Here is an 8,423-nt window from a genome sequence, read left to right as displayed (position 1 = left end):
CACATCGTTTATTAATCCCATACATACAGTTGCACCTACGTGGGGGTCTGGGACCAACCAATGATCTACTATCCGCATCCAATACGTGTACACGTAGTTTTTAAGAGGGCTAAATTTTGAAAATAAATGTGATTTCGGTGGTTTTTTCATGAGAATACTTATTTCTTTCCTCAATAAAAGATGATGGCAAAATTGAGTGGGCTAATTTGCACACCTAGAGTGCAGTCTAATTCCCATTGAAGGAAAAGATAGTACCAAAATGAAAATGACAGAGCCAGGTCGTACCAATGAATAGCACAACTGTACACGCTTGAAATATATATATATATATATATATATATATATATATATATATATATATATATATATATATATATATATATATATATAGTCTAGATTCTCATTTTGATAGCCAAGGGCCAAAACTTGATCCTTCGTCTTGGTATTTACTGGAACATCTTTTTACCTTACCTTTCCCTGACCTTAGATTTCCCTTCCTGGGCAGAAGTTTGTCTTCGTTTGTTGCTTCGGTCAGCAGGATAACTTGTAAGAAAACATGTGAACTTTTATCTCTGAAAAAAAATGTATTATATTTCTAGGTGTCCACTCGTGTGAATAGGTCTTCTATTGGCATATAGGAGTGCCAACGTTGAAAGAGCTGGAATCATCGCTTGTCGATGGTAGCAGTTCTGCGTTGCAGCAAACCACGGCGCCCGGGCACGCACATATAATTAAGCTGTTGATTTCATCCACCAGCCCGCCAAGAAAAACAACGCGCAACCGCGCTGCTCATACTCGTTACGCGATGCACTCCACATTCGGTGCGCTGTATATACATGCGCTGTATATGCACAGGATACTCTAACACCGCTGCCGCAGGACGCAGCCGCCTGCGATCGCTCGCCGACGCGGACGACTCGTCCGAGCTCGAGCGGAGTGTCGCCGAGCTGCGGGCCGGCGTCCGGCTTGGGGAAAGACCATGGTCCTCGGCTCCCCGCGTTGCTCCTGGCACGCAGGCACGCCTCGAGAGTCGAGACACGCTATGCTGGTCGGAAGGACGGGCGAGGGCCTGCGCCACCGCAACATCGTCAGCAGCAGCCGAACCAGCTGCTGCTCCAATCGCTCCTGCGCCCGGGCCCGTCGCAAGCAAATTAAGATAGATGGATGGGTTGATATTCACAACCGTGAGCATGCCGGCGGCAGAGGAAGCCGTCTACCACGACGACGAAGATGACGACTACTACGACGACCTGGGCCCGGAGGAGCTCCGCCTGCTGGGGCGTCGAATGTCCTGCGACGGCGCCCACCGTTGCCAGCAACCTTCACCATGGCCGGCCTGGTGTTGAGCTGCGTGGGCGTCCTCGGAGTCACGTCCGGCGCCTTCGTCGTCAGCTGGGTCGGCTAGGCCGTGTTGATCGCCAGCGCTGTCACTCTGGCAAGAAGCAGCCGCCGACGCCTCCTCGTCGTGCTCTTCATGCCCAGGCAAAAGCAGGAGCAACCATCGCCGGGCCAAGAGATGGCAGCACTAGTTGGAAAGGAAAGAGCAGAAATGGGAGCAGCTGGAATGGAAGACGGACGCACAGCGCAGCCGGTATTTATAGCAAGCAGCAGAGAGGCAAAGCACAAATTGAAAGCAAATACCGCACATGCTGCAGAAACACCGAGAAGACTGTAAAAAAGCGGCAGCCGACAGTGTAGAAGAACCAGAAGGTGCGGGCGGCAGCCGACTCCAGCACGGCGGACGTGGCGCCAACAAGGAAAGAGTTGGCAGGAAAAAGCAAGCAGCCATGCAGAATCAGCCAAAAGAGAGAATGGAAGTCGTGGCCAACTCAATCTCTCCACATGCAACCAATCGGGAACTGAAGAGAAACCAGGACATGCAACCAATGGAGAATGGAGCCCTCAATTTATTATGTTTTTCAGCACCAATCGCTATGCGCACCCGGACGTGTACCTGGCCACATCCCCCACTAAAGCACGTGTCACCCACCCCCACCTATTGGTCCGATTTTGAATGATAAGAAAAGTAAAAAAAAATTGGCCAGGTTTAGTATATTTAGAATGGACCAACGTGCTAAGAAACAAAGGTCAAAACAAGAAGATTTCTTTGAACTTGCTCGGAACAAAAATAATTTGACTAGGAAGAAAGTGCATCTTGCCACCTCCTTCAGGTTCTTCATGTCTTCTCCATGGGTATCAACATCTATAGCCTGCCAAATTTCATACAACATCTGCAAGTAAATACATAGATTATCTTCCTCCAACTGATCTAAAGAACCAACCAATCAATATTTTAGAAGTATGCATTTTTTAGAGAAAAGGCAGAGTCCCGACTTTATGAATAAAGCCATAAAAGCAATGTACAACAAGTCCACAACCACATATGCGTAAGTTTAGTAACCACTATAACAATAGGAAACAACAATGAAATAAAATATGTCCAGAGAGGCATGCAGGCTGGCGCAAATTGCGCAAACAAGAGTAAAACACTTCACAAACAAAAACTTGGTTACGACAAGGTCCGGGCGGCATCGGTTTAGATGAAAGAAATGAAATGGCGGTGGCGTGAACCTTGGCGATCATCTAATCAACAACATCAATGTCGCTGGCCTTAATGAGAGGCTTCTGGCTCTATAATAGGGCGATCATTTTAAATGAGCAACCCGAAGGTTTGTTAGGAAAAACATCCTCAACGGTAAACTTCTTACTATCTAAAGATCCCAGATTGAGCAATGAAAGCAAACTAAAAAAACGCGATGGACTTGGTCCGAGAGATCAACAATATTACCAAAAAGGTCAGACAAGCTATTTGGGTTCAAGTTGACGTTCAACCATGATCAACACAACTCCAATTTTTTTGACAAACACACATTGAAAAGAATATGTCTCGTATCCACGTTCTCCCCACAAAAGGAAAACACCACAATTGCAATACCATGCCTTTTAATTATTTGGTTGCTATCCGGAAGACGAGCACATATAGCTCACCACATAAAACTTTTTATCTTAAGGGGAATACGAGCTTGCCACACACCCTTAAACCACCTTTAACAAAGGCACCAACCCTAGGCCCTCCATTCGATTTCCCTTTGAGCAAATAACACACAAAGCAAAATGCTGCCTCGTATTTGACACTATATTCTAGCCATCTGCAGTTCTCAAACCAAACAAAAGTTGAAGTGTCAATTTTTACCGTAGATTTTCTCGACTTCGAAGTTGTGTGCAGATGGTTGAATTGCAGACTTTGCAATGCATCGTCTTCGAACTACATCTTGATCATCGACACCGTACGTACTCTGAAATAGGAATCCTTTCCCCTGGATTAGGTGGTTGCCTTTGAATATTATATGACGTTGCACGTGTATATTGGGGTGATGGCAACCGTGTTGCTTCATATTCAATATCAACTTCAATCTCTGCATCAGAATGGACAGGAGGTGGGGAATCAGAACAATGTATTCTAGTATCTTCAGGTTTAGGTTGCTCTTTGGTTGCAACCTCCCTTGTTTTAGCCTCACAATTCTGAAAAAAAATGAGTTAATATCACCATTCCTCTTCATCTTCAGTTCCACAATTACAAAACAAAAATAAGCATGAATACACAATAGTTGAGGAAGCATAAATGGATCAACTATATAGAGGTAGCTAGGCAAGCAAGCAACAAATCATTAAAAAAACTAGTCGAATGCCCGTGCGTTGCCACGGAGTGACAAAAATAATGTACTAACACATTGATTAAAATTTTGTTTTATTATTGTGTATCAAACATGGCAAGTTGTGGTTTTCCATTCACGCAGCGATAAATAGCAATTCTCTCTCACACTATTTTACTCGTAAGTCATTGTGTCTCCATAACCAACCTCTCCTTGCAATAAAACAAAACAAAACAAAGTGGCGTCTTTCTCCCCGCCCCCTCTACTCCCATGCTATTCGTCTGCACATAATCCCTCTGTAGAGCGAGTATTTACGTATAAAGAAGATATGTATTCGCATCTATGTACAAGTAGCATGCGTCTCATCACAGACTACAAGGAAGAACAAATAATCTTACATCCTTGAGGCTGCGCTCATGTCAATTGTCAAGGGATACAGGAAGAGAATTAAAAGCTACTCTATTCACTGAAAGAAAGATTGTCATCTGCTTGTGAGTTGTGAGTAACAGCAAACTGAAGCCTATTCTTTGTACCTTTTGCAGTAGATGACTGTTTGAGCAGTGGAAAAGGGCGAGACAATACATAGGCCTCGCAGCACTGCGATGGTAAGACCCATATTGGACCAATATTGCCTGACGAGCCAAAGCCATGCCGCGGCACACGGACCGCGAGTTGTCCGTCGCGATGCCGTACAAGTCCGCCACCTAAGAATAACAAAATATGAGTCTGAACCAGGATATGGATTCAGCAACAATAACCATCGTCAACAAGCACACTTCCTTTCATGTAGGTTTAAAATATGAAACAAACTCATGATTCAGTTATATGATATAAAAGAACACATGGTTCAGTTATAGTCATACCACCTATACAAAGATCAGGCAAAAAATGTATTTTAACCTGAGGACCAGCATGTCTGCCTCAACAACTATCTAAAATTATCAAATATGCCAACAATTATTTATTGATGCTTTCCACTAAGCTTCATTAGCTACAGGTGAAATGATGAGAGGTCCAGGAAGAGCTAACACCTCATATAATCAACACACAATGATAATAATTAAAATGAGAGAACCTATCAGATAAAGCACGCAATTTCATCTCAATCCGTTTGTGAAAAGGATTGTTCAAGTCTTCAGAGTTCTTATTCTGATTTTTTTAAATCGACCCTCTGAATTTGGATAGGACAACTTGATGGGTCCTGATAAACATGAACATATGGGATATATAACAGTTTACTTTTGCATATCATATACACATTAATCAAGAAAGGAAGAAACTGACAATCACTTAGAAGGAACATATGGTTCATAGATGCATGTAAGTCATATATGAGTACATTGTATTACAGAATTCTAGTTTCTGGACCAGTTTAAATATCAAGGTTTCTTCGTAAAAAAAGGTTTGACAATGTTTGTGTTGACCTTTGAACCAATCACTCTCAACAGTTTGTGGGATCTGAAGCAGATCAAGATTTATTTTAGTTTTAGCATAATCAATGTTCTATTCGTTCTGAAAGCTAAGTTCTTAGTTCTGTAATTGCAGCAAATCCTTAACTATCAGTATAACATAGATGAGTAATGCCTAATCAATCAGCAACAGAATTGGAAACGAAAACTGTAACTTATTACCCAGTTCCTTGCGCCGAGTGAAGTAGCAGGTTATGTTTCCAAGGGTCGAATCACTCCAAGAGATTGATGGGCAAACCATGTTCCTGCAGTAGCAACCTCGAGCGACTTGTACCCAAGTGGAGAATTAGCAGAGAGATAAATGGATGGGTTAAGTGTGTGTGAGATAGAGAAAGAGAGATAAATGGATGGGTTAAGTGTGTGTGTGAGAAATATGAAAAATTATCCAGATAAGATTATAAGCTCAATGTGCACGCAACATGATACTAATTTATGCACGCACTTGGTATGAGCATTGCAGGTGCCATCTGAAAATAAAGTAATCATTCTTGATATACGCACACACTTGCCTTGCACAAACTGAGCCTGCATGCACCTGCAATCATGCATCAAACTTGCACGCATGAAGTACATCTATATTTACTGAAGGTTAATAATTTTCCAATTTGGTAGCCATCTGCAATCATGCATCATCTCTCAGAATCATATCATGATCGGAAAATTTGCAATCTGGTAGTCTGCACATTAATATAACAAGAAACAATTTGAGGGTGGGCACATTGCTAATATGATTCACTTTTTAGTTTTACAATGCAGTTTTACCCACAAGATGGCAGAGGGCCTCTGGGTTTGACACTTTACTGGCCATCTGCCAATTTTTAATGATTCCTTTTAAGACTTATGAGAACAAAAGATGCTGAACTATTGGCATAGAGTCAAAACCAGTCAAGAGATTATCTAATTAGCACCATGATACTACAACCAAGTGATATAATTTGGAATACCGATGAATAAGTGTTCGCTTCGTCCCAAGTGGAAATCCAAGCATCGTAGTTATCGGAATACAAATGGTGGAAATTGGTTCAGAAATCAGCGTAAACAATATATTCTTAGTACCACGATTCTATAATCAAGTATTCAAGTGTTTAATGAGATGTATCATCCATGTAGTTCTCTTACATTACGAATTTATAATACATAGTGCAACAATAGCAATAAAGGAAAAACATTACCACATTGCATAAAGTAGTATGATCGGTCTCCTTGGCATGTTCATATGAGTTGTCTCCTCCAACCATGATGACACCACGGCGTCGCTACTTAGATCATGATAATCCAATCGAGCTGGCAAATAAAATTCTAATTAGATAATGTGAGCACAAAGAAACACCTTCCGATTTTATCAACTGGCATGGTTGATAATTTTACATGGTTCTCCCATGCATCACACAGGGTTTTAAAAATGAATCAAAGAGGGAATGCATATGATTGAGATGTGCATGCTACTCAGCAAAAATATTCTGAAGGGTGGGGTGGAAAAAAATTTCGTTTTCTATACTTCCCTGTTTCTTCTCAATACCAAATAAAGCTATCAAACTTCGCCTTATATTTTGAAGATTAGAATGGTTAGCAAGTCCATTGTTCAGTGATGGTGGCTGTGCAATGTGGGATTACTCCGCTGGAAATATTAGACCGTGCTAGAACTGAAGACCTAGATGACCAATCATTATTTTTCTTCACACATTGACATGTCAAGATAACTTCACAATTTTTTGAGGATACCTGAGTACAACCACTCAGATAGTTTGAATACATTAGCCCGAGGATATCCAAAACGTCAGCAATCAAAGTTTGGTCACCTTGGGATCTGGTGGGAGATGCCAATTCATGTGCTAAACTGTTGCAGGCCCTTCCCACCGAGCAGATCTGATGGGACTAAAAGTTGGACAGGGCAGCTTTGATAGGGAGGGAGGAAGCACAATGGGAGAGGAGTACAAGGGGGTGGAGGAGTACAGGCTACGGGGAGAAGAAGAGGTGGAGCGAGGGTAGGGAGATGGTGCTACCTGGGGCGTCGTCCATCGTTGTCGCCACCGCGCCGCTCCTGCTCGTCGCCCTCCCCACGTCTAGCTCTTCCTTTCGCTGCAGTATACTGCCAGTTGAGGTCGCCCGTCGTTGTCGCCACTGCGCCGCTTCGTCCTCGGCCCTCCCCGCGTCGAGCTCCTCCTTGGCTGCTGCTTGAGGTCGCCGTAGACAAGAATAAGTCGGCGGCGGCGACGACTCATAGGCATGGGATCTGTAGCGAGGGATTTGGGGAAGGGAAGTGGGGGTGGGACGTGCGTACGTGGGTTGTTTTTTTTAATGTTTTTTCTTTAGCGTGCGGGAGGGAAGAGGGTGGGAAGGAGGTCTGATTTTTCTCACGTACGTGCAAAGGAGGTCGAATCATCACGACGTTCGATTTTCCTTTAATAGTAGAGATTACTACTGGACTACACAATACCAAATTGCACTGACCATAATAGATATGATTCTTGGCCAAATTGCACTGACTATAGTCTATAGGTGATATGACTATTGGACAACACAATGCCAAATAGATTGTCTACAATATATATAATTCTTGGCCAAATTGCAGTGACTACTATCTACTAGAGTACGCAACAATGCCAAACTCCACTGATAGAAGAATTCACCCAACAATATTGAGGGCGTTGGGAACTCGGGACGGATGAGGGATTTAGAGGTGGGACTAGGCAGTGGCTAGGGGGAACTTGGGATGGGAGGTTGCTGGTAGCAAGAGCTCCTAGCCTCCTTCGGGATCCAAAGCGATGGCCGGCGGCTCCGCGGTGGGCGTATGGTCCGGGACTCCGGGTTGGCATGTGCTTGCCACCTTGCTCAAGACGTCCGGCGGCTCATGGTGGAAGGAGATCTGGCAAACAGGCAACGCTCCTTCGAAGGAGAGCAAAGCGGCGGTTCGTCCTGGTGGAAGGAGCGGAGGGTGGCCGTGGCGGCAGTAGTCACCGAGGGCCTGTTCTTTTGCTGGTTTCTAGAATAAACTGAAATAAGCTGCCCCCTACCCAGCTTATTCTAGAATCCCAATCAATTTTTTTAGAAGCCTAGTAGTTAAGACTTGACTATTAAGCTTCTAGAAATTTTGGTTGGGCTTCTAGAATAATTGGGTATGGGGCAGCTTATTCTGGAAGCCCAAAAAGCCAGCAAAAAAAAAAACTGGCCTTGAGCGACAGCCGAGCGGCAATTCCTATTTAGCGCTGTAGGCGCCGGTTTCTACTGTTTTGCTAACCGGCGCCTGCAGCAGGATCTCGTGGCCGGCCCATCTTTTTCTTCCGCTTTCTAAACTCTATGG

General features: G+C 43.7%; 1 long non-coding RNA gene across 3 annotated transcripts; it reads right to left on the bottom strand.

Annotated features, from left to right (window-relative positions):
- Positions 1-2,046: 2,046 nt before the first annotated feature.
- Positions 2,047-7,383, bottom strand: LOC123073882 (uncharacterized). 3 transcript variants are annotated; one of them, XR_006435780.1, is made up of 5 exons: positions 7,126-7,383; positions 5,285-6,406; positions 4,187-4,357; positions 3,194-3,416; positions 2,047-2,210 (listed from the first exon to the last, which is right to left on the bottom strand). It is a non-coding gene; the product is annotated as an uncharacterized lncRNA (long non-coding RNA). The 3 variants fall into 3 exon arrangements; XR_006435781.1 differs by having other exon boundaries at positions 3,194-3,522; positions 4,187-6,406; XR_006435779.1 differs by having other exon boundaries at positions 4,187-6,406.
- Between the last annotated feature and the right edge of the window lie 1,040 nt (positions 7,384-8,423).

The sequence above is a fragment of the Triticum aestivum genome, chromosome 3D (genome assembly GCF_018294505.1).
Source record: "Triticum aestivum cultivar Chinese Spring chromosome 3D, IWGSC CS RefSeq v2.1, whole genome shotgun sequence".
Taxonomy (NCBI): Eukaryota; Viridiplantae; Streptophyta; class Magnoliopsida; order Poales; family Poaceae; genus Triticum; species Triticum aestivum.
This window is presented reverse-complemented; position numbering and strand designations above follow the sequence as displayed.